Source organism: Harpia harpyja, chromosome 7 (assembly GCF_026419915.1).
Source record: "Harpia harpyja isolate bHarHar1 chromosome 7, bHarHar1 primary haplotype, whole genome shotgun sequence".
Lineage (NCBI taxonomy): Eukaryota > Metazoa > Chordata > Aves > Accipitriformes > Accipitridae > Harpia > Harpia harpyja.
Window position 1 is genome coordinate 29,507,063 of NC_068946.1, and position 27,607 is coordinate 29,534,669.

General features: G+C 37.5%; 1 protein-coding gene across 1 annotated transcript in view; it reads left to right on the forward strand.

Annotated features, from left to right (window-relative positions):
- The first annotated feature begins 345 nt into the window (after nucleotides 1-345).
- Nucleotides 346-27,607, forward strand: part of PDE1A (phosphodiesterase 1A) — a 233,284-nt gene continuing 206,022 nt past the window's right edge. The window contains exons 1-2 of the mRNA XM_052791303.1: nucleotides 346-680; nucleotides 1,698-1,734. The gene's annotated coding sequence lies outside the window, so the exon portion shown is untranslated. The remainder of the gene's footprint in view (nucleotides 681-1,697; nucleotides 1,735-27,607) is intronic.

Below are 27,607 nucleotides of genomic sequence, written 5' to 3' on the forward strand. Positions count from 1 at the left end.
CGCCCTTTGCCCGGCCTCGGCTGCCGCCCCCTGCCCTGCCCTCCCCTCCCCTCCCCTCGGCAGCCTGTGCTGCAGCCGCCCGCGGCCGGGGGTGAGGCGGGGTGGTGGGCACCATGGCGGGGCCCGCAGGCAGCCGTCACGCCGCGTCCCCAGGGAGCCCCCACGGGTCGAAGGGGCTGGGAATAAAGAAGCGCAAGTGGCAGGGTGGTGGTGGTGGAGGAGGAGGAGGAGGAGGAGGAGGAGCGGCGCGATGCAATGCGGCTGCTGAGGAGAGCCTGCCCCAGGCTCTCCGGTCTGTGCCCCGAGCCCAGAGCCCTGTCCGCAGACGCCTCACAGGTCTTTCCAGATAAAAGACGACGAAGGGGTCCGCTTCCTCGGGGCGTTTCCCTGCTGCTCGCAGAGTTGCCCTCGCCTCGCCGAGGCCGGTGGTGGGGAGAGGCTCCCAAGGGCGGGCAGAGGGATGCGGTGGTCCCCCCGCAGCCGGTCACTCGCCTTTCCTGACACGCGTCCACAGTGGTGTAAATGTCTGAGGACAAACAGGCCTAAGACGTCGCCGGAGGCTTCCCGCTGAACGCAGCTCTTCCCACTGGGCAGAGGACAGCGGTGCAAATAACACCAAAAGTGTAATTTGGGTCGCTGGATCCCTCCCGGAGGGCACTGGGGTGCTCCTCCTCGCTGAGGTCAGGCTAACAGCTAAGTCCAGTACGAGGGTTATGGAAGGATTGGGAAGTGATAGGGAGTTTTGGGGGATGGGGTGAACTTCTTTTAAAAGTTCAAGTACGGTTACGAACTATTGAGCTTGCTACCAGTTGTTACTGTTTGTGGAGACAAAACATAGTTGGTTTTATGAACAGGACCTGGAAAGCAGGTTCTCAAATACCTATACATTGCAAGAAGACTGCAAGAATTTTCTGTTTCAGAGATAATTGTGGATTATATTGCAATGCCTGTAATCCAGAATTTCTAGCAGTTTGCCCCTCCGTGCACTTGCTTGGTTTGAAATTATGTCAAATAGTCTTATGGTTCACTCTCTGAACTTAATCTTGTTTACGTAGACGAAACCAAACATGAGTTAGATACCTCAGCTGATGTCAAACTAACATAGAAGCACCTAAGACTCATTATTGAAAGTGAATTGATTACTGCTTTTTGTGTTTGCCTCTCAGTCTTAACTATCTGAACAAACATTTCCATTGTGAAATATTTGGCGGGAAAAAACCTGTTTAGTCAACAAAGAAGAAAATATTATACTCCAGTAGACTGTACCTGAGAAATTAGTTTATAATTTTCATGTTATTACAAAGTTACAGAAATCAAAACATCTGTCAAACTAATGGTGGAAAACATATCTGCTGAAACGTTTATATTTCCTTCTTAATGGTTATGTGACAAAGTAGGTTAGTGGATGGTTCCTTTGTTTTTAACTTCCCATTTTCAGAATTTAAATGAGACTTCTTATAGAAGGACTGACTTTTTGTTGGAATATTTAACTGTTTATGTGCGTATTCAGTGACTTGGGATCTTTCAGATGGGATGGGGATATTGTCTTGGAATCGTTAAAATTTCATTTGGCACACAATGATACATAAAGTCTTTCAGGGGTATTAAGGAAAGAAAGCATGCTAAAACATGAAACGTGCCAGTCCTAAGTTAGTTTAGTGTAACTAACTGTCAAGTGTTTCTTCCTTTTTTTTCAGTCCAAGCTTCAATTAGAGGAATATAAGGAACTGCTAGGTAAGTGAAATCAGTTCTCTCTCTGAACTTATATGCAGCTAGAAGGCAATGCATGATGTCTTGTGGAAAAGTGTAAAAGCTCTCTTGTTTAGCTAGAGGAATAAAAGAATAGGGTTTTCTTGATCTTCAGTCATGATTAAAACATCTTCAGTCATGATTAAAACATCTTCAGTCATGATTAAAACTTTAATAATAACTTTAACTTAATTTAAATTACTGTGAGTTCTATGAGTTATTCTGCTGTTCTTTTTGTCAGTGGTTTTGAATGCCTAATTAAAGGAGATGGGGAGCACTCTTATACAGTCTTAAGGATTCTGATCACTTTATACAGCTAACTATCCTAGTTTTATCATATTACTGCAATTTTTTTTTCAAGTTGATACTCTGATTTACTCAATAAAATGCTTGGTTTTTTTTTTTTTTTAACTGCTACTTTTAATCAAAATACATGTCTGCAGGCTGAGAGGGGAAAAGAGGGTTATTTCTCTTTCTACACTGTACTGGTCATATATAAAGAACTGTGCTGTGGCATAGCTGCATTTTATCAATTAAGGAATATCTATGAATTGATTTGCTCCCCTGCTCGTGGCGGGCTTGCATTGGGTTAAGAGGAGCAGGTGAGGCCCCCAAAGGTTTGTGGAATTCTGAGTGCTGAACAAGTGCCCAGAAAGAACCAGGAAAAGCTGTGGTAGCTTAAAATGTGCAACATGCCCTAATGCTAGAGCTTTTGATTTATGTGAAAGGTGTAACGACTTGCAACCCTAATGACTTTACATGACTCACAAGTCGCTTAAAAGCAACCTCATGCTTCACTTTGTGATAGGCATTTGTCATCTGCTTACGTAAGGATCATACTGAAGTGTAACTGAGCAGGGCCATTTATGCGCGCAATGAATGATGTTACCTTTTCTTGCCAATTTGAACTATAAGCCATGAGAACAGAATGAAGTTTGTTCTAATCTAAGGTTGTCGTTAGTAGTCATGCAGCTAAACAAGCCCCTGGCTCAGTAATTATATTGTTGTTATGTCTATCTCTACCTTTTACTATGTTTGTTTTGAATCAGCTTTAAAAAGTCATGCCAGTAACTATAAATAGTTGTGAAACCCTTCCTTTTGCTGGAATTACCACATCAAGTTTGTACTCGGTAAAGATTTTATGAAAACTTTACCCAATATGCTCAGTCTTTTCTTTGCATCCCTCTTTTTCTTCCAACCGTGTGATTGTGGCTTTGTGGAACTACGTAACCTGATTTTATTTTCCCCTGGGATGCTTGGGGACAGCATACCTTTTCCCAGCTGTCTTTCTTTCATGACATGAATTCTAAGCATTTTCTTTAATCCTTCTACATTATCATCTCTCTCATATCTTTCACACTCGTCAGTAGTTGTATCTTACTATCATAGTAGCATCCATACCTATATCTTGTTTGGAGTTGGTTTTAAGGTCTTCATAAAATAAATTCCATCTTATTTTTCCTGTTTTACTATTTTTGTTTTTGTAAAGGGGATAGGAAGGGAAAATCTGAAATATTGGCTTTTAAATTAGGACTATTTAAAATAAAGGAACCCAGTAGAATTATGAAAAAATGTTAGTATTATCATGAAGAAGACGTAGGAAAGAGGTGGACAATTAGATATTTCACATGTATTGGAAAGTAGAAACCAGGTTGGTAAGTTAGTATTGGATATGAATATTTTAATTATTTTTCTGGTTAATGTGGCGCATACATAAAATTACTTTGCAATTTAGATTTAGAAAGCCAATCGGAAAGAATGCCATCAGATATCATTTTATAGAATATATAACATGTTTAATTAAGCAGTAAAGCCATGTAAACCATCTGCTTCTGTTTAAATAGTCAAGATGTTAGAGCCATTTCTTGTAATTTAAAACATCTATGAATTTTTGATTGCTTTAAAATTAGCATTCAGCTTTCCTAAGGACTTACTTTTTTTTCTGCAGTGAAATATGCAATAATTGTTAATGAAGAGGATTTTGAGCAGATATTCTGTTCATTTTAGCACATTTTGAACTTTAAGTTATCAATTTTTGTCATTTAAGTTTTTTGTGCCTACTAGCAGTTTAGAGAAGATCAAAAGCTAAAGTAGATCGCAGCAGTTTGAAGGTTTCTGTATGATGCATGGTGGGTAATTTAGGAGGAACTGGGTTTTACTTTTTTCCATTCAGCAGCTTGGCCTGCTCCTGCAAACTATTTCATCAATGCTTAGTAGCTGAAAGTGTCATAGGATACAGCTTTCAGGCCATGATGTCTGCAAAATAATTCCTGTTGCAGGCTGCTAAAGAATCAACAGGGTCTCATGTTATGTGGAGCTGGCAGGAGAACGGGTGTGAGCAGAAAGGATATGTCTCTTCAATTATTCCCGGTGGCAGAATTCCTGGGGAACCCTTGCACAAATGAAAGCCACTGCCAAATCCAAACTAAACTCTAAATATTCGAAGGACCCCACCAGGAATTCCATAGCCTTGTTAGCAAACTTTCAGAATCTTCTGTAAATGGACTGTGGTCTTATAAACAGGCAGAGCTTTATTTGACTGTAACTTTCAAGTGTATATGGAGATTCTCTGATGCAATTGAAAAGCTGTTTGCAAGGTGCTTGTCAGAAGGACAGTTTCTGGCAGTTTAGAAAAGATAAGGAGATAAAATGAGGTATGACTGTGGGGGCAGAAGTTTCCTGTAACATATACTTCACAGTTTAAGGGTTTCTTTACCGATCTCAAATGCAAAAATGTACTTTCTGTCTGACTTGGTCTGCCAGTCATTGATCTTTTGAATTCCTGATTATGGTGTTATAAAGTGTTTTTTCCTTTGTACATTCCAGGGATTTGCACCTCATTTTGTTTCCTAATGGCCTCTCAGAAATGTTTATACCTGTTTTAATGCACAGTTTAATATATACAAACATCATTATAAGAACATCAAGTGTTAACACTTATTCTTTTTTAAGTCAAAATAGGATAAATTGTTTTATAGAAATAAACTTTGAGTTACAATATTTTATAGGATTTTCAGACATGTTAGCTGAAGAGATGTTCAGAGATGGCTTCATTATAGTCCACTAAAAGGTTAAAAATTTTGACAGATTTGATCCCAAAACTCCTGTCTTCCTCCTACTCTGTCATGGCTTAACAGTTTTTCCTAATTCAATAATAATTTAAGGACAAGGGTAACTAATTTGTATACAATGCATCCATAAACTTGACTGGGTCTTAAAGAGCTCCACATCTCCTGAAGTGAGACTTCACATACAGGGGGCCATACAAACTGCCACAGTGTAGCAAATGGTGGAGTTGTCTGAGTATTTAAACATTTGAAGTTTTAAATATTGATGATTCAGTTCCTCATACCCTTGAAGGAGTTTTTATTAAAGAGAGCAGAAGAATAACAACAACAGTGCAGCTCTTCAAAAAGACTAAAACCAAAGCAGAAACTTTCAAAAATTATGATGGATGTGTCACTTTGGAGAGAATAGCAGTGGCAGTCATCTGTCAATGTACAAAAAAAAAAAAAGCAAACAAATGGAAGCCGTTCTTAATATTCACAGTATTTAGTCAATATGCAAGATGGGCTTGCTTCTTCTTATTTAACATTTAAACTTCCCTTTGGGGGTTTCAGATTTTTAGCATCCTACTCTAATTCTGCTGACTTACTGCCAGTTTGCATGTTGCCCTGGCCCCTTTTCAGCAATTCCGAGCTGTCTGGCACGGTTTGGAAACAAAACAAAGCATTCTTACTGCAGCACTAAGATTTCCCATCTTCACAAACTAGGTACTATGGCTATGGCCCATGAACAGCAAGTCAAATTGTTTGACTTTAAGCTGATGATATGAATTAGGACGAAATGAGACAACTCTGTATTTGTCCTACTTCCTCCCTTCATTGCAGAGCTTTCTCTTTCTTCAGTGTTAGGTCTGCTTGTGTGTGTCTGCTTGTGTAAGTGCGGCTGAATGATATGCTCCAGGCTGAAGCCCAGGTTTTCCACTGTCCATTCATGGGTTTATGCCTGGGAGTTGTGCTCTTTAGAGAGTGCATTTATTCCCTGTAGACCCTTTAGTCCAAATCTAGCTACCTGGACTAGGAAAAGCTCTACTTACAGGAAGCAGAGACAAAAGTTAAAAAGGAGGAAGAAGAGTCAGTGATTAGGCAAATTGGGTTGAAGGAGGCAAAGTTGGGCAGCTTTAGGCTAGAGAATATAAAATCATGCTTGTCAAAGGCAGTGAAAGTGACTGCTGGGGTCATATTGGGTTAGTTATTTAAAGATTAGTAGTTTTCATATTAATGACTTAGGTTATGACCTTTTACTTTCACTGATGAACATTTATTCACAAAAATATTTCCTTTGACATCATGAGCATTATTCTTGTAAATGCTCTTCAGAGCAAGGGGTTTGTGATGGGGCTGTATGGTGCTATTTATGCGGGGCACCTCCCCTTGTCAGCATACGAGTCTGCCACAATTGCATTCTACTTGTCTTTGTGTCTCAGTATTTCCTCATGGCTGTTGCATTTCTTCTAACTTGAAGCATAAGATGTGTGGTTTCCACTACATGCTACGTCTTCAGCAAATCTGGACATGTTCTCATACACAGTAGGAGCAAACTGTGTGGTAGCTTGTTTGCAGAGTAGACACACAACTGTTCTGTTGTCACCGAGATTAAAAATCATCCTCCCTTTGGGCACATAGGTCATTCCTTTGGTTTTATTTAGTATTTTACTACTAAAGGATGGAACCAGTGTTTGACTGCTGTTGTTCGCAGTCGTGATGCTGCCCCTTCCACTTTGCAAGTAGATAAAAGTTTATTCATTATGGACATGTGCTAGATTAACTGCAACATCAAATTGCATATGCTTATGTGCTGTATTAACATGACCTCTTCTACCGATATTGTAGCTGTCTTGACATACAATGGGGTTTTTGTGCTAGGTACCATGCTTAGTTGATTTCTGAAGGTGGCATTGTGAGAAAAAGCATTCATTTCCACTAGTATGACATATACCATTGTTTATACATCTGACTGTACAGGGTGCTGCAGTTTAAGCCTTTGAGATAGTACAGAGAATTTAAAACTGATTTATTTGCATCGTCTGTTTATTTACTTTGTATTTATAATTTCTGATGAAAAGAAAATGTTTAAAAAGCCTGATGGATAAACCCAATTATTATATTAAATTTCTTGTGATTCACATTCAGATATTCTTAATGAGCCTGAGGAATGATAACCAACTAAACTTGGCTCATTAATTTAAAACTGATGTTAATGGCATTATTTTTATCTATATTCCTTTAAAATTGTTCCCTGTGCTCCTGTTAAAATTCATGATCCATAAATAGATTCCTAATTCGTGCTCTGAATCATCATATAGTTTTAACTTCTATGCTGAAATTGTAATAAAGGGAAGATTTCTAATAAACACTAGCTTTTTAAAGCATCTATCAATTCCGTCATTTTGCACTGGAGACTCTTGCAATAAATGTATGTGCTAAAGTAGAAATACAGAGTGTTTTAAATGCCCAGTCTGGTTGCTGGGCTGGATGCTGAACAGAGAACTGCTTTCCCTGTGGTGTGAACTGGTGTAGTTTTATTGAACTCACTGGGAATTGTCACAGTGTCCTCTTCACAACTGTGGAAATCTCAGCTTATTTCAACTTTTTTACCAAGTGGTATTTGAATTAAGAAAAAAAAAAATGCTTATGTTTCATTTTAACTCTGTCCTCAATTTATGTTTAAGGTGAAAGGTTGTAATAATATGTGATTTCTTATAAGCAAATTATAAGGATATTAGTAGGGCTGTTATGAAATAAATACTTTTCAAAGTAAGAGGAAACTCTTTAGCATATGCGGTCTCAGTTCTGTAGGCACTTTGCATTCATGTGCATTTGTTTAAAAAAAAAAAAAAAAAAAAAGACCCATGACTGCACTGAAGTGCTTTATACATTAAAAAAAAAAAAAAAAAAGAGGATGTTTGTGTGCGTGAATGTTTGCAGAACTTAAGTCTGTACAATGGAGGTAATAGATTTAACAGCTGTAGAAACAGCCATAATGTATTAATGTGGCCCAAGAATTTATCAGAATGTGGTGGAAGCCAAAGTTACTGTGATTCATATTTGTTACGTAAACTAGCATTCATACACAGATTGCAAATCAACATGCTTCAACCCTGACGGTCTTTGATATTTATTGTAAATATGTAAGCAATTTTTAACTGCTTGGCATTTGTTAAAAAATGTGATATTTACTAAAAGCTTTGTAGTTGCTTTTAGAGTAAACAACTGCAATGTCAGTATTCAACCACTGCCATAGTGGAAGCTGAGCTGCGTGGCTGTGCTGGGGGATGGCAGGCGTGGGCAGCCGTGGGTCTGCACTTAGGCAGCTCGGTCCTGCCCCGGAACAATGGCAGAGCCGAGAGGTGGGCAGATCCCAGTTTTGTTGGAGAAGGGCATTGCCAGCGTGCATGGCCTTGCAGTGGGACCTGGGCCCGCTGGTGGGGGGCCTGGGTCCTGCCTAGGCTCAGGTCCCACCTGGAGCTGCTGCCACTAGTAAAGTCAAGGATGTTTGACTGCAGGCACTTGTCTGAAATGGACTGCAGCACAGAGGAGCTGTGCTCACGTAACTGTGCTGATCTCAGTGGCAGGATGGACTAGCAGTAGTAGTGTTACAAAGAGCACTGGATCAGAAGGTACCAGGCTTAGCTGAAAGGAATATTTTTAACTATTGCATCCTAGGAAGGGAAAAAACATGGTGCTTGTCTCAGTGAGGATTTAGCAATTTAATGCTCAGATCCCTCTGCTTTCACTCATCCCACCTGCCTTACAAATAAGAGTTCCAAGAAGTGTGCTGCCTTGGTTTTGGGTTAGGAATATTAAATGCCTAGCCTTGGCTCAGCCCCAGGCCAAACAGTCTGCTGGACTAGCTGCAATAAGAGCATGGAGCTGCAAAGTTACCCTGCTTGAGGTAGGGTGGTGGGTTGGCTGCTGTGTCTGCTGATTTCCTACGGAAATCAGGAGACAAGTGGTTTAGAGTAACTACTTAATTTATTCATGTTTGAACATATTTTTTGTAGGATGTTGTCATAAAGTTATTTTAATCACAGACTAAATGTTACTATGCTTTCTGATGGTGTATTGTGTGATGCAGTATATTCAGGTTTTGGGATGAATGTTGACTGAAACCCTTTTAAATAAAATACAGAGCTACCAAAAGGTGTTCTCCCTGAACAAACTCACATTGATAGTGATTTATTCCTTTAATTATTTTTCAAAAACTTACCTTCCAAGTATACTAAAAAAAAAACCCAAACCCATCTTTTACCCAGCTCGTGGGGAGCTGTAGGACCTGTGAAAGAAGAAAGGAAACTAATATGAATTCATGGCAGAGTGAGATTTGTAGAAGGTCCTGAATTGATTTTGTGTTTGAAAACTTATGTGATGTTGTATGTAATATTTGACAATCCTTTCCAACCCATAAAAACAGATGCTAGCTTGTTTTATTAATAGGCAAAACTAGAAGGAAGTCTTAACTGCATTAGTAATGAAAATTTGTGTGATATAATTACACATGTAATTTTGCACTGAAGCATAAAGGAAAATATGACATAATGCATTTATTTCTATTTGTCTTGGTGCTTACTCAGTAATATAAGGTGATTTTAAAAAATTAGAAACTTTTCTAGAATATTGTTGCTCTCTAAGCCTGTAGTCCTATTAACTGACTGAACTCTGGCATATACATATCAAAAGCCTAAGGGACTGCATGATGCCATTCAACATATTCTTTTAAGCAGTGCCACTGTTTTTTAAGAGATTGTACAGACAGTTTTCTGTGCTCAGCCTAAGAATTTAAGGAAGACTGAGATAGTTAAGGCATGAGACTCTTTACCTGTTATACCTTTTCCTTGCCAGACTCTGCAGAGGATGACTATGATATCAGCCCTAGCCATGCACTTAGTACATTGCAAATGGAAAATGTAAGTTAACTGATAATCTGCAGTGGGGAAAAAAAAAATCTGAAAACTATTCTTAACTGTTCTGAAGAAAACTTAATAGCCATCTTAATCTAGTGGTGTGCTAGTTGTTTTTTTTTTTTTTATTATTTAAGTACAATATGAGATTTAGATCTAGAAATGTAAAGCAAAACAAGAGAATGAATCCTAGCATTAGGAAGTGAGGGAAGGAAGCATTTATGATTTTTTGTATCTCTGCCAATGACAGATTTTAATCCACATGTTTATTTTGGTTGTAATTTATATATGTGCAGCTGTGTTAACTACATAATTGTAATTGTCAGATTTATGAGGAAGTAATAATCTCTTTGTTCTAGAAGAGGCTGTCACATCTACAATATAATATATTTTTCTGAAGGCAAAGTCTTGTGTTTTCTTTCCCAATGAGTGAGAAACAAAAGAATGTAAAAACACAAGGCTGGGAAGGTGCTAGATTTACACTGGGATTTTATACACTCAAAAGATTTTTTTTTTTTTGGTTGGTTGTTTCTTTTGTTTTACTAGTTTATAGAAAATGACATGAAATGGCTTATTGTTGTAAAATTGTTGTATTCCTTGTCCCTAGGATTCATCACTGCTGCTTGTATTAGGTGGAGAAAGAGGTACTATGTATTTGCATGGAGCTGCTCATGGAATTGTGTCAGGGACTATATCCTGAGATTCATAATATGATTTCCCTTTGCTTAGGGAAGAAAATGTAACAATGCCAGTGTTTTTCCTGGTTCAGCCTACTCCCCCATCTATGCTGCTTCAGCTCTGCTTCCCTGGCGTATTTGGTGGGGGGAAGAAGATGCAGCCCAGTCTCACTCTGCTGCTCACCATCTCCACTCCACACTCGCTGTCTTCTGGGTGGAAGACAAGAATATGTCTTCCATGGATATCGGTTATAATACAATTTTCACTAGCTGATGGCAAAAGTTGTCCACCTGCATTTTTATGTCCTTCTCTAGTTACTGCGGAGCTGATAATCTGCTTGCATGTTCTCATGCTCATATCAGTGGGAAAGCATCCACTGACCTGAATCAAACAAGATCAAACTGCAGGTTGCTGTGAGTTCTACTTGAATTACTGAAACAACTTTAAGAGGTGTTCAAGGGGGAAGAGATGTTTTTACGTACATATAATGCATTTTAAAAGATAGATATATATATATGTATTTTTTTTAATATACAGATAGAGGATTCCACTTCTAGGCTTAGCTTTAGGTTTTTGACATATCTTGAAATTTATTTGGATCTTGTGATAGATATATGGAAGAGCAAAATTTACTGCACTGTGTTAAGAATTTAATTGATCTGTACAAATACGTAAACCTATTTAACTGGGAATGTGAAGGTTTTTTTCACTAGTGGCATCTCAGAATTTTGTTTTGGAAGGGAACTAAGTAGGATGTTGGCAAATATAAACGACCTATGCAATCTTTTATACATCAAAGTTTGTATCAGAGATAAGACTCTAGAGGGAGCCCATCTTACAGTTTTCTGAATTGAGAGAAACGGCTTTACAAAGATAAAACTATTTCTATTAATGAGTAGTTTAAAGTAAAATCTCTTCTGGCTCTGAGATACAAAAGAAAATATCACAGTACTGTAGGACACTTATTTGCAAACATCTTTAGAAATTTCTCAATTCATAAAGTCAATTCTACCTTACCATATCTGTATTTTTTAATACTATGGAAGGTATGTGTACAATACAGGAATTTTCAATCTTGTGCTTACATAATAAAAGGCAATTTATGACCTTTCTCTTTTAAAGAACTCTCAAGACCCTGTGAGTGCAGTAACAGAGAGGAAAGGTTTGAGCATGTGCATTTTGAGACATTCTACTTGTGCAGGCAGTGCGGAAACACGGGATTTTTGAGGAGAAGGTCAGAATACAGGAATTTACATTCATTTGCGAAAGCCTGTATATTGCATATATCTTCCTGCCACATGTCAGTAGGCACATAAAATATGGGTCATGCAGTAATAACTTTTTTAGCCATGATTTCTAGCTAGCTAGCTGTGTGTCAGCTGACACTGGAAAATAGACCTTGCATAATGTTACAGAAGCTTATGGTTCATGGCTATAGTGATTATTTAATTTTAGTCCTTAACCTGTTGATTACATTTTTTTCCTTACTAAATAAAGAGGCTTTAGAATTTAGCAAGGTTTTTGTCCGAGACAGATTGTTTAAGGCTGCACCTGCACTGCATGACATCGTTTCTCTCCAGTGTGACTGAGTTTCCTGCCTGTGATACTTCATGTGATAGTGCCCACCCAGTCTCCTCCCATTATGTAGTCAAGATGCACACCCAAATCCATTAGATGGGAAGCATTCCCAGTTTCAGTCTGGATGCAGCTGGAGTCACCCAAAGTAAGCGTGAAAGTCTGGATCAGATTTAAAAGTAGAATTCAGTTTCAACTGCCCAGCCTTATATTCATTGTGCTGGATACCTTCATTTCAAGGAACCAGGAGATGGAATGTTTCCAAAATTCATATTAATATGAGAATAGTGGGGAAAAAACTGTTGTTTTTATAAAATACTAAAATGCAGTGACAGCTTCCATATTTCTTGTAGCAATTTGCAAGGGATTTGGTACTGAAGACATTCAATATCCTAATTGCATTTTATGTTTAGTGTCTTGGTTTATAAATGATGGAGCTAAATCCATCAAAATCTGTTTACAGAGACAGTATTCAGTATTAACTGCTCTTTACTTGCATTCAAATCACTGTCATGCTTCTATCTAACAGCAAGCACTTTTTTCGACACTTCACATTAGCAGAAGATTATGTAAGCCTGTACTGCAACTTATTCACAGGGTAACTTGTATGAACATGGTATTTACAATTCAAATAGGAACAGAGATGTATGTAGTTTATCAGGACACACTCTTTCCATCCATCTGTTACACCGTGCTCTTAGAATGCTCCGTAAACTTAGAATATTCAGAAAATACTAACCCAAATATCTTTCCTCAGTGTATATACCATTTGTCACTACACACTATACTTGTGGTTTAGTCCAGATTGTTTAGTCCAGATTATTGTGATTTAGTTCAAGGCGCCTTCTCATCACAAAGAACTTGACTGAAGTAGCTTTGCTAAGATTAATAGGAAATTACTCTTAATAGTAAGAAATCACAGCTGCTTGTGCAATAGCAGCTGTTATGGTTGTTTGTGTATGTGTTTTAATATATCAAAATATATTAATTAAAAGATTGTATACATTTAGTGCAAAGCTATTATTTTTTTTTTTTCATGGTTTGAAGAGTATTCAGTGCTTTTTCTGCTCTATGTCCTTAGCACAGAATGAACACAGAACCATTAATTTTATAGGTCTTTGTGGTGCTTACCATGGATGTACAAAAGGTTTGTAAATATCAACCAGCTGATTTTCACAACGCTCCCCTGAAGCAAAAGGATAATTCTATTCCCCTTTTAAAACTGGTAATATGATACTCAGGTTAATACTGGAGTAACAAGTAACTTTATGTGCACCTTTAAGGAAAAGAAAAAGCAAAAACTATGTAGCTTTCTGAAACTGAACATTAAGTCTAGATGCATGTCTTGTTCTAGTTCCACCTTTACTGACAGAAGTTACCAGCAGTCTTGTTTTCCTGAACGTCTGTAACATAACCAATTTCTTACCCATTATTGTAAAAATAAGCTGGGTTAGTTTAAACAGTAGGAATATAGTTCTTCTGACACAACTTTTCTTTCTTGCTAAAATCGGCTAGGGTATATTATCATACAAGCAAATAGGCAGCAGATTTGGAAGGTGTGACACCCTGTTTCAAGACAGGACAACAATAAGCAGCTAGAGCCAGAATGACCTAATTAATGTATTCAGCTGACACAGTGACATCCAGAAGAGAATATAGTCCCAAGTTAGCAGGTTACTTGCAGCCTAAAAAACTGTCGCGTTAGGAAATCTTTTGTAACTACCTAGCACTTACTAGCCTTTTCCCTTTACAAAATAATGTGTTTGCCCCACAAAGGCATGTGAATCCCAGTTTGTTTTTGTCAGTTCCCTGCCCAGCCTTCTCAGTCTTCACTTACCTGTTGTCTTGGGGGATTTGGCTCTAAAAGGCACATGACAGTACTGTTCAAGTAGCCCTTTCTGTTGTGGAGTATAAGGAGCTCAAACGGGAGGAAGTCTCTCTCTAAAGGATTGGCTGTGGAGGCAGGTTCTTGTGCTGTGTGGAGAAAGGAGCTTCCTGAATTGCAGCCAGCAGGCAGTAGGCTTCTAAGTGTTCTTCAAATGACAGTTGACCTGGCTGGGATTGATGTATGAAACAGTATTCAGGTGTTGGTTGAAGGCTGTACTTGCCAGATTTCAATGTCTGAAGTTCACGTTCACACAGTCCGGAGAAATATGCAGACCCGTGGATCTCAGAACTTTCCCAGTAGCAGAAGATAAAGATTTCTGGACATGAGTGAGAGAAAGGACCTTTAACAGAAGTAACAACTCACAAGTAGTGAAGGACTGAGGTTAAGTAGCTATGAAAATCTTCTGAAAGCATAATTTGGAGGAAAAAAGCTATTTACTTGTTTGAATGATTGACAATTCCATCACTAGCATTTTACACAGCCTAAAAGCTCCTTCCATTAGACAAAGCAAAGATACGTATACACTAATCCTGCGTCATACTGATGCATTTAGAAAATAATTCTAGCTTTCTGTAATTGTTTACATGAATAACAAGCTTGAAAGAAAATTACTGAAAATTAATTGGTGAATCTGCTTCCAGTCATGTATACAATTGTATTTTAAAATAAAAATCTTCAAGTGTCCTTCAAACAAAATGGTCTTACATTTTTATAATAAAGATGATTGCTAACTTGCAGAAGTAAACCATAGCAGGGTTTTTGCACTTGCCACAAAGGGGCAGGAGGGAAGTCCCAAGTACCTGCCTACTTGTTCCATGTACTTTCCAGTCTATTCTTATGTAAAGAAGAAAACTCATAATATGACATTTCTTATGTATTTACAATTACTCTGAGCAATATATTGTTTGCATTCCCTCTCTTTGCTGTGTGAAATATGTGAAAGGGTGGAGCTGCAGCTGCAGTAAGAGATGTCTTGGTAGAACCTTGTATTATTACAATTAGTTATCTGGACCTGAAGGTGTGGGAAGAGAAATACATTAATGGAAATCTGTATTTAGGCATAGCTACAGAAACCTGTGCTATGGAAATAGCATATCCTGTGCCCTGTACTGCCCCATGTAGTAACTAGAAAGCTTATGTGGGCTTGAATTTATTTGGCTGGACACTGATGAGGGGTTTTGTTTTTCTACTTCTGTGAGTAAACACCAACTTCTACTGAATGAGCTCTGTTTAAAGAAGAGCAACATTCTGGCCAGCATGCATGGGTAAACAGATGATGAGCCTTGCTCCAGTGCCTGTCTGGTTCTAGCTGATTCACAAACTAGATATGAAATTTGCTGAAGGATTTTGTTTAATCCAAGTGATGGGGACACATGTTTCTACAATAAAATGTCCAGGACTCCATTTCAAAGGCTGTGTGAATATAGACTGATGTTTTTACTATATGTCTATAATCAAAGATTAATTCCAGAATAATATAGGTATTTTAACTAATTATTTACTCTACACTGATTGTTTAATATCCCTTTTGAGGCATTATTTTTGTGAGACTGTTGTTACTGATGTCAGTATAATCATGAAGATATATGACAAAGTAAATATTATACTTGAGAGGTATGCAAAGTAAATTTCAATGAAATATGGCTCATTTGAGGATTACTTTTTGTTCTGTGAGAAAGAAGAAAGCAAATACTTGTGATTTAGATGTGAATTACACATTTTCTCCATCCTAAGGAATTTATAAGGTAATTGGACTTTCCTTTTCTCTTGAATCCTTAACCAGATGTAGGCTTCATTATCTTTAGGCAGATGCTTTTTATAGACTATTATGTTTTACTGAACAGTAATTAATTTCTTACTGCATAAAGACATAACTCTATGGTCTAAGCTGAATGAAAAGGAATATCATCATCATCAGAACTTAAGCTACCTTAAGCTAGAGGGTGACGAATCTATGGAAGAGAGGTATGACAAGGTAGGGGCTACCATGAAGTTAGAAACTTGCAAAAGTAAGTTTTGAAGGGTATTGTCTGTGATACTAACGAACTAGAAGCCCAAGGAGGAATGACAAGAGTCTTATCTTGACCACTGTTGATCTTGCTGGTTTGCACCATATTATATGGTGATCCAGAGAGTTTCCTCTCTCTTCTCCCCTTTCTCCAGCCCCAATATAAGGAATTGACTTCTACGGTTCTCCCCTTCCTATGAAACAATGAAGGCTGAATGTGGAAGAGGGAGATGATGTACTTTATCAGAAAATATGAAATTGTTGTTTCTTCTTGTGATATCATATCTCTTCAATTTCAGGGTTGAGATGACTTGCAGTAATTTGAATCTGAACAGGAATTTCTGGTGATAGAGCATATTTTGATTGGGGTTTTTTTGTCTAATTTTTGTAATGTGGTATGTTATCCACTTCAAAAGTCATCTGGCAGTTTTATCTTCTGAATTCCCTGCTGTTCTACCTCATATTCAACTTAACAGTTTCTGTGACTGTCTTGAAAATTCAATTGTGTTTTGGTTACTTAAAATACTCACTTTCCTATTTAAGAAATAAAGGCCTAATCCTGCTAAATGGTGAACAGCTTCCATTGTTCTAATGACTTTTCATGCCTCGTGTTGTGAGAATACTTGAGTGAACCCTTTTTTAAAGGTAACTTTAGCTTTCTGTAAGCATGAGGTACTGCCTAATAGTACAGGTAAGCTTAGGTAATATTATTAGCAAGAAATCTGATTCTCTGTGAAGATCAGTATGACTAGGGGGTTCAAAGTGATTATTGATTTTTATTCCCTCATGTGGAATCTTGATTCCACTAAAGCAAGTCTCCTATTTACAGGATTTGACCAAAAACTTTCAAAATACGTTAAACCTTAACATTCTGTAATGTGTTTTATTTTATATCCTTCATCTTATGTCCCCAGTGCTAGTGCTGGCAGATAAATTCTCCATTGTCCTTTGTAGGAAATATCCTATTGCTACTTATGCAACCAAAGTATATCAGAATTTTTTCCAAATCTTTGTTTGCCATATGCGTTTTATGTAGCCATTTATTTTCTAGCATATACTTGAAGAGCTTTGGAAAAATTCTGATAGATTGTCTTAAAGTTTTCAAAAAATACATCTCTGCCTGATTTGAACATTAATTGTTCGCTTTAGAAAAGGTCATGTTACATGTAAGTCTGATTTTAGAAATTTTTTCAGAATCTTGCATATCCAAAGATGACTAAGAGCTATGTCTAGCATTACTTTTGACAGATAATGACATAGTTTCTTCTTTATATAATCATAGTTCCATAAGCTAATTATTTTTGCAAATGAAACTGAAAATGGGTACTGATAAATTACATTCCAGTGCTGATTAACAGTGTGGTCTAGGATTACTTGATTAAATGCATTATGTATTTGTTTAGAAAGGACAGATAGAACGTGTCACTTGCAGTATGGGTAAATTGCTATTGAGATCATTGTTCTGTTTTTCAAAAAGCAACCATTAAAGGTAGAGGTTGATTTTTCAAATATGTTGCAAGTGAGATTAATGTACATACAGAAGTGGGGAAAATACTTTCTTTAGAGATGACAGCATTGTCTAGCAAGTATAGATTAATGTGATGTATGTAAGTCCAGCCTCAAACTATGGATAACTTACCCTTGACTTGGTCTCTTTGCCTTGTCTTTGTCATTCTAAAAATTGAATTAATCTATTAAAAGTGCTGAATGCAAGGAATCTTTATCCTTTTATTCATCTGTGTAATATGTTAGAGAATTCCAACTGAACTGGATATAAAAAATTGGAATATTTAGCAATATGTATATATACACATATATATGTACATGTGTATATACACATATATAAGTATACATATAATGGACAACATAATTTTCTGTGTCCTCTGCTTTTTGTGGAATCATTGATACTTTTTTTTGAAGGGGAACCTATTTCTTAACTATAGTACCACTTGTCATATCATTTTAAACAGATATTTCTTCCTAAATATTACTTGATGATAATAGGCATTGCAACCCCCTTTACAGAACTGTGACTTTATGCTGTGCAGGTTTGTTATAACAAGAGTAACCACAGTAACATGAGTGCGTGTTTCTGTAGATAGAGAAATCACATGGAAGTTAATGTTAACAGAATGGTGCAGCAGAGAACAGTAGAATAGCTTAAGTTAGGAGAGAGGAGTGCTGCATTAAATATTTCAGGTGACAGGAATCATATATATGTGTTTAATTTGCTTCTTTTAGTTATGTGCTGTAATGATAAAAGCTGCTCTAACATTTTAGAATTTTGAAAATATTTTTTTTACCTGTGAAATGCAGCTATTTTTCTAGCATGCATTTACGGGCATTAACATCTTGCCATTTCATCCTTAATAGGATGAGATCAATCTGTTTCTGCTTCTTGTAGAACTTCAATTTTGTATACTATACACAGTATTGTAACTCAGAAGACAAAAAGACAATAGGTATCACAAAAATATTCCACAACCAGTTGCCCTTTTTGGTTAATATATAGGTTATATATAGCTTTGAAAAGCATTCTTAGGGGCTTTCTTACCCCTGTGTTCTGAGTTGAGTGACTATAATGTTACGTCTCATGTGTGTTGTATAGTGAGACTGTTAGAAACTTGCATTTATTAAAATGGGAACTTCCTACAGTTAGAAACAACTTTGTACTGGACTGGTCAGATTAAAGTTGTGGGAGAAACCAAGGCCACTCTTGTATTACTAGCTCTTGGCTCAGAATAAGTGAGGCAAAGATGTGGAGAAAAATGATGTGTAGACTGGTGGGAGAAGGCAGAAAACCATGCCCTTTTAGCACTGAAGAACAGAATGCGAACAAAGTTTTATAATCTGGGAAGAAATTGTAGATTGGTGTAGTGCCTTTAGCTGCAAATTCTTTTGGACTACTGAGTGTTGAGGGGATGCTGTGATGTTGGAGATGCCGCTTTCTAGAGGAGAAACTTCCAGTTGCAAGTAAATGCCATTGGCAGTTAGAGAATGGAAGGAAATAGGGATATAGCTATCCAATAGTTTCAAATGCATGCATTTCCTTAAAGGTGTTATCTTTCATTATACAAGTAGTGGAATTGCAGCAGTCCTGCACAAGTGAATGTTGTAGAGCTCAATAATGTCTGTATATGTCTTTTGCATCTTTTCAAAGGCAGGATCTTATATAGCCATACACTTAACACTAGTAATACTTCCTGTTTTCTTTCATGTCTAATACTGAATATATAACTGAATGTCCATTCAAGACACAGAGAGATGAAATATAAGAAATTCTGGGATCAAAATTCAGTGTTATGAATATCTATAATGTCAAGTATTGGAAGCATTTAATTAAATCCTTATGCACAGTTGAATACCTCCTGAATTTCATTTCAGTTGCAATCAAGCATCTACAAACAGAGTTGGTGTAATCGCAGGTTTTGTGACATTTGATAAAGGATTTTTATTAGCAGTCTAAGTCAGCTGCAAGATTTAAGAATACTTCTTCATTGTGGCTTTTGCAAGTCCACTAGTAAAAGATGGGTTTTATTTTATGGGAAGCCTAGTTGGTAGGATGTTTTAGGAAAGGAAGTTGTTTAAGAAGTAAAGATCCTAATGTTGTCATTCAGCAGTAATCAAACAAAAAGTTAAGATTTAATGCTTGAGGTTTTTGTGCTTTTATGCAACTGTAAGAAATCGGACTCACATTTCCATTTCCTTGGGGAACTGTGGGCTCCGAAGTGCTTGTATCTTTTAAACAAGCCATGCGTCTCCAAAAAAGGCAAAAATGTCATAGGAATGACATTTTAAAATAAACTCTGTTTGTCTGCATTAAAGTTTCTTGTTGAAAGGCATAAGTTCCCTCACCCCCACCCTCTTATGGTAGAAATAGACACAGTTTTGCATAACCACTTCTGCATGATAAATTATCATCTTGGTCTTAAGTACACATAAAAATGTGACTTCAGAAGAAGCAGAATTGAAGGAATTAGATTGTGCTTTTTGGTCAATAATGAAATTGAAAAGCTTTGGTTGCAGATACATCCAAATTACTAAAGCAGTTCAGATGTGGTGAGTTTCCTTGAAGAACCCTGAGCAATGGTGATGCCTCAGAGAGATATGAAAGATTGGCTGTACCATGGAAATATATTGAAAAGACAATGAAATTAACAATTCAAACTGCAGATCCTTTAGTTTCTCTACTTTATGCACTGAGGTTTTTACACTGATTAATTCACTCCCCACCTATGATTCATTCAATAGCATACCCAGCCATTGCTTTCATGTTTTGGAGCACTGACTGCAGAGCTACTATTTTGGTCTCCAAAGCAGGCTCTCGGTTTTATGAAGTGTGCAGCATTTATACCAAATTTCACCTCTAGAATGACAAAACAGGGTTACTTTTCACTTCAGTAAACTTATGTGCTTAAAGAAAATCACAAGCACTCCTCTATAATCAAAGATGCATTACCGAACCAAGTATCTCTGATTTTAATTACTAAGGAAATGTTGGCCCTTTTTTCAGTACATCTTAATTGAGGATGGAAGATGTACAGTCCATGGCTAGAATTTCCATTCAGATTGTTTAACTAATACCACATCTCTGACGTTGGTGTTTTTAAGCCAGGCTTCTCTTGAAAGGAGAGATCCTGCCTTCCCTTTCATCCTCTGCCACGCATTTTGCCCTGTCCTTTGGGCTGTTGCCAAGGGAGCACACAGTATGCTGGAGCAAGGAACCATGCTGATTGAAAATGAAACAGTTTTTATGGTTTTTTTGCTGGCTTAGTTCCAGCCAAACCAGTTTTCCGATAAGCTCACCATGTGGCTGCACAAATGCTTGTACTAATACAAGGGAAGCAGCAGTAATACGCTACTTAGGGCAAAGGGAAGGAGCTTGCCCCTTTAGGTAGCAGTGTGGTATTAGATCAGATTCATGTGGTGCATTGAAGCACATTCTCTGTTGTCTGGCATTAAAAAATGAAGCAAACTAAAGCGGTTGCACTCATGTGGTTATTATCACTTAAGTCTAGGGTCCTTCAAAGGGTTGGAAGTGTCTCTCACTTTTTCGAGTTCCATTGCTCTGCTTTCCCCATGGGGTCCATTATAACAGGACTGTACGGTTGATGCACGGTGAAGCACAGCAATTGAAAGCTCCTTCCTTTCCTAAAAGTAAAGGTCTGCTGTTGCTGCTGAATGAGGGAAAGAGGGGTCTTGTGTGCACAGGCATTTTACCCTATGTCTGCAGCAACAGTTAGCCACTAATATAGTGATGCTGATGGAGTTTTAAGTAAGAGAAAGAAAGCAAGCTGGCTTCCAGGAGAGGTAAGCGCTGTTATTAACACTGTTAGTGTTTGCAGTGTTGTTGTAGATACTGTTCTTTGTTTTTATCAGTAGTTAAATCATTGGTTGCTGTTACTCAGATGATTTCCTGTATTAGACATTTTTCCTGTCTGTTTAGTTATTTCTCCTTGCCATCCTCAGTAAGCTTCTTTTCTAAAAGTATCCAGCTCTTAAAGGAAATAATTTAATATCTGTGTTTTAGGCATGCAAATTATGTTCCATGGTCTAAGTTGCACATTCAAGTCAGTGCTTGCAGTCCATCTGCCAGTAGAGATCCTTGCTGCTATTGTTCCTTTGTTCAGAAGCATTTTATCCCAACTTCCTGATTTTCTTAGTGGGATTTTAATTTTGTGTTGACATAGCAGTAGCCTTTAGGGGTGGCAAAGATAGATCCAAGCAACGTCTAGAGATGGAGCCTCCTTATTTTTTAAAACAGACTTGTTCATTAGCCAGTTCCAGCACTCAAACTGATACCTTCCAACCTTGTGAACAACTCTTTATGGGGAAGTGCTGCATCTAATCTGACTAACTTGTGGCTAAATGTGTGGTGGAATGGAGCTGGTCTGGGAGTGAAGAACTGCCACCTTCTGTAGCAATGAGTTATTACCATGTTCCTGCTGGGCTGTGATAGCATCTGCTTGCAGATGTTACCTGTGGCAGGTGCAATGCCAGGCAGAGTTGCTTACTCCTTGCTTGGGCTGCTGATTTCCTAGGAGAAGCAAAAGAAGCTGAAATGTTTATTTTAGTCATTAAAGTCAATGGCTGTTTCTGTTCTCAATGTATATTCAAGTAAGAAGTTACGGAGATAACATTTGTTTTTTAGAGCTTAATTGTGGTTGGGTTTTTTTTTTTAATGTGCAAAAGTTAGCATGTTTTATGGAGGTCTTCATCCCTACATGACTGAATGTGGGGAGAAATGAATTCCAAGTTAAGAACTGGTAGAAAAGAAACAAATCCTACAAAAAAGGAAGTATTTACTGTCTTTGTTCTGTCAAAACATGTATGTGATACAAGTATGTGACTGACTTTTTTTTAACCAGCAACTTATTTTTGTTTGCAAATACTGTAAGACTTCCTGATTTTTTGCCAAATCTATAATTAATTTGATTTATATATGTATTCTTATAACATAAGCTTGCTCAGGGATAAAATAATTCCTTTTTTTGAGGGCGATAAAGACTCATAGTTATGTTCTGGTAACTAGAATAATAGGGCCTCAATTTAACCATAGGAGCAATACAAAGCAGCCTTAGATATGCTTGTGTTCAGGCAGTATTTTTAATGCAGTACTCCATGTAACTTTTGATAATTCTTTCAAGTAAGAAATCCTTGTTCTCATATATGCAATAACATTTTTACAAACTATGTAATTTATCGCCAGTCTACGTGAAATACACGTTATCCATTAATTCAGCTATTGCTAGACGATGTTTCTATTATTCTCTTTTTTCAAAAAAAAAGAAAGGTTAGACGCAATCAAATGAAAAAATGCATGATGAAATGCAAACATTCTGAACTTGCTTGGCAGTGAATCTTAGATTATGTTTCATGTCAGGATGCTTTTCTCCTATTTTCTTCCTTTATACTCTCTCCAAACTTTAGATATTATCAGCTTTTCCAGTCTTGGGATTAATGTGAGCTTTGGATGTTTTTAAGGGGAAGGGGAAGGAAGAAAGACATTTCAGAAGATTAAGTTCTAAATTTTCTTGTTAGAATTGCAGAATTTCTGTAACAGGAACAGCAAACAATGAAATGACAGTACAACAAATGAGAATGTGAGAGGCATCTTGTTGATGATTAAATCCAGGTGCTTGAAAGATGGTCACTGCCAAAACTGATACAATTTAAGTGTCTTTTATATCTTAATTACTTGGAAGAAAGAAATGGTCATTTACATGGCATGCACTCAGACTTCACAGACCATTCTCTGAAACATGAATTTCAAAGTGCTGCTAAAAATGTATCCTTCCTGCTTGCTTGTACCTTTGAAGACAGGAACTTAAGCACATTTCCACAGAACTATTTAGTGATTTTTTTTTTTTAAAGTTTTAGAGTGTGTGTAGGTGATGATATTAAAAAAAAATAATACAAGGAGTCTTTTGGCAGATGGTATTTTGAGGTCAAATGAACTGAAATGCACTTACGGATTATTCTCTTTTCTTTGGCCATTTGTTTGTTCCTTATTTTTATAATGAGTTTAATGAAAGTAAATGTAGGAACTACTAATATAGCCTCATTCTTTGGGATGGTTGAGAAATTAATTGAATAGGCAGAGGATTAACAAAAGCACTTAGTGTAGGACATACAATTTTTCATGCTGCACAGTTTCCATTTGCTGTTTGCTCCAAGGAGTCAAGTTTGCACTTGCGTGTTTCCTTTTGAGCATATGAGGAGAGGCTTCTTAGCAGAAATTTTGCATCATAATACCTAAGCTACTGATAATGGCCTCTATGAAGTACACGGAAGGAAGAACAAATGAAATAATAAATTAAAAAAGTTTAATCAAATTATCCACTCATCACTATTTCCTAATTTTTAACATTAGAACTGTGAATTCTTCAGGTAAATCTAGTTACAAGAACCAGCACTTGGAAAGATTGCAATGACCTGTGAGTGGTGTGGATCGTGGTGTTTGTTTTGTTTGGGTTTTTTGGGTGTGTGTGTGTTTTTTGTTGTGTGTTTGTTTGTTTTTTTTTTAAACAGTTTTGACTTTCATTTTCCTGCCTTACCAATTTTGCAAGCATCCAGATTCCATCTGATTTTTTTCTTACTAGGGCTATTGTACGTTTCTGGAGGTTTTTTACTAAATGATTCTTGACTAGTTACTGTTTCTGCTCACTTGATTTTTTCCAAATGTGAAACTGTTGTGATTAGTCTTCAGTAGGATATGGCTATGTGTTAGGATTCCCAAATGTTATGCAATAATTTTGTTTTACATCTCCAGAATAATCTGGCTAAAAGCAGAAGCACTTCTGGCCCTGGGCAGAACATCTGTCCCATTCCTGCTTTTTGTCTTGTGTTCCTCTTGTGCTGAATGTGGTTTGGCCAAACACATGATTCAGAAAAAGTTTACTTTAGTAAAGACATTACTCTGATTAATACCAGTATGGCAGAAGAGTATTGGGTTAAGAGTCCCTGTGGGCCAGACTGCACATCTGTTTGGAGCAAGAAACTTTAAAGCCTGAGCCTTAAAGTCTAAGCCATATAAATTGCTTTATTGCTGCAATAAAGTTTCTTATTATGACAGAGGATGGAGTTCTCTAAAGCACAGAACTGGTATTGCAAATATGTCCCACAGAGTCCAGAGTTATGCACAAATTAATTGGGATTCATTGTCTCATGTTTATATGCTGTAACAACAATCCAGGAAGTTTTGTAGTAATTCAGAAGTGCCTTGAATCCTGAGCTGTCTGTTGACTTTGATGCTGGCAGTTTCAACATGTTTTTTCCAGTTCAGCAATAAATTGTAAATCAACTATACTCTGGCAGTTTGCCAGTTTCTCTGCTGATATGCATATACCTCAGAGGAGTCATTTGCAAATTTAATTTTGAAAAAATTAGACTGGATAAAGCCCTTAGCAATCTGACCTCATAGCTGACCCTGCCTTGAGCAGGAGTTGGGACTAGAGACCTCCTGAAGCTCCCCCCCCTGCTTTTTTGCTTTATTGTTGATCTATTCTTCCCCAGAATGGGACTGCAGGAATTTAGGCTTAGGAAATCCTTCCCTTTGCAACCATTCCACAGTCAAGAATCTTGCAGAGTGCCAGAAACTGGAGTGGTTGCGTAGGTAGACCTGAGAACTGATTTCTACCCCCTTTGACAATGGAAATATTTGTTCCACTGAGTAGTGCAATTGCCTTTTCCTTTGGTCTTTCATTGCGGCTTTTGACATGAATAATCTTAGTTTAAAATCATGGTCAGAGAAGTGGACCCTGTGTTAGCCACTGGCATTTTCTACATTGTCCTGTCGTTTGCAGTTTGAGTCTGTGTATCTTTTTAGATAAAAGCAGTGAATATGTGTTATGCTTATAAAGTAACCATCCCTTGGGACCCATAACCAGGTATTGACATCTCCTGTCCATCTTCGTCCCTTCTAGGTATAAATAGTTTGGTCAAAGGTTGTACAGTTGTACGTATAGATTGCAGATGCTCCTTTTACGTCTCGAAAGACCAGTAGATCAGAAATGGCCTTGACTACTGCACAATGAAGAATCAAAATTTCCCCTCACATGGGAAAAGGTCTGACAGCACAGGCATGTGTAGTTTATCTTGAAAAATGCCTTTGTCTGTTCTCATTTTGGCATTACTTATATGATCTTAACAGGGATCATATGTTCTTAATAGGGATCCGCAGTTTAGTAAGCACTTCTGTTATGAAAGTGGTGGTCAAACACTGGCACAGGTTGCCCAGAGAGGTTATAGAGTTGCCATCCATGCAGATATTCAAATCCCGACTGGACATGGTCTTGGGCAACCTGCTGTAGGTGACCCTGCTTGAGCAAGGGGATTGGACCACATGATCTCCATGGGTCCCTTCCAACCTCAGCCATTCTGTGATTCCGTGAAAGTGTCCTTGCAACAACTGCAGTTCCTCTATCGGATTGTGTTTATACTGTCAATAAACCTGTCTTCAATGATCTCAACATTTTTTTTCACTGTATACATCATCCTTAAGGCATTTAATCACAGCATAATATCCTGCTATTGATTTTCATTCAAAATTCCTGTTGATTCCAAGGGGAATGATGGCAGAATATGACTCTGGAGAGATCAATCAACATCATACTCAAGTCTCCTAACACCTAATTTCCTACATGACTGAAGCTCAGCACTTGTAAAATTTACTGCCTGGTGATATTTTTAAAGGGCCATTTTGATTTTATAAACTATCCCTCAGCAATCAGGGACTACTTTGAAATGAATTACATTGTGCATCTGGGAACTCTTGCTGTAAGTGTAGTGAAATATGAACAGTGTTTAGCATCTGGATACAATAAATCAGTCAAAAATTATAACAGAAAAAACAAGGCATCTATTAAAATTTATTCTACTTGCATGGGGAAAAGTCAGCACTTTTACCTAGAAATGTCTTTTAATCTTTTTAATAGACTGCTGAGTTGGTTCACAACTGAAACTTGACAGCAATAACTGTGGGTTTTATTTTAAATTCCTATAGCATAGTAATTCTGTAGTTGATGTTTTTTCCCATTGCATAAAATATTTATAGTAAATAACCACTAGGTAGAAACACCTGGTGAAAGAACAAGGTGTAAAAACATGTTAGACAGTGTATAAAAATAGCCCCAAGTAGTCTGTAGGGTGAGGAGGAAGAAACCATCAATGTAATATCACATTCCTTGCAAAAGGAAGGACTCTCCCCTTCCCATCAACATCACCTCACCACCATCACGCTCCTCCCAGTGAAGATTTGGGACACTGAGGTCTCACTACAGCATTCCTGTAGTCTGAAATGACTGACCTTATGACCCAAAGGAGCAGTGAAAGGCTGAGCATAACACCAGAGAAACGGGTAGATAGTAGAAAGCTTGTGTGTATCAGTTTTGACTCAGCAAAATTTGAACTATAAATGTTAGTATCACTGGACAAATAATTCTTTGATTAGACTGTTAAGGTTCTAATTAAACGTAAATTGTATCTTTACATTTAAATAGTATACGCCCTTTTGCCTGCAAGATGTTGAGTATAACATAAGTCAGCAGCAAGCACATGCACGTACTCTGGTCCCTCCCCCTCCAGTTTCACAAAGGTGTAGGTATGTTCACATCCTGCGTTTTGGGGCAGCGTAGGGGAGAGTTGATACGTCCATGAGATACGTGGCATAGAACTGAGCGGACTGAAATAATTCGTACCATATTTTTCCACCCTTCTTTTTTTGTAGGGTTATCTGTGTATGAAAAAAATCTTCAGAGGCAAAAGATACTGCTTATGACTATGCATCTGCTATCTCAAAGGGCTCAAGAGGAAACATTTGGCTCTTTTGTGATTATAGTATTTTTCTCTGATAATTTCTGTAACATGCTAGCTGGCCTCCTACATCAACTCCTGAATGGCAACTGACAGCATTTTTCTTTGTGAAAAGAAATTTTTAATGGGCTGTACCATAAATAGCTGGAACTTGCTGTCTTATGTGAAAAATACAGGATATGAGTCATTATCAACAGTAGGAGACCTTAGATCCTCTGTAGCTTTATGTATCTTCTGTGGCCATATCAAGGACTGCATTTAATCTGAGCAGCACATGTTATTTCAGATAGCAATAGGAGGTGACTTGGCTCCCACTGGCCGGTTGTGTAGTACCTGTTCTCTAGTAAAACCTACCCCACTCTTTAAAGAAGCTCCAGTTCATTTTTCAGTCACTCATTTTCTGGTACCTTAAAGTAAAGGTGAGGAAAAGTCA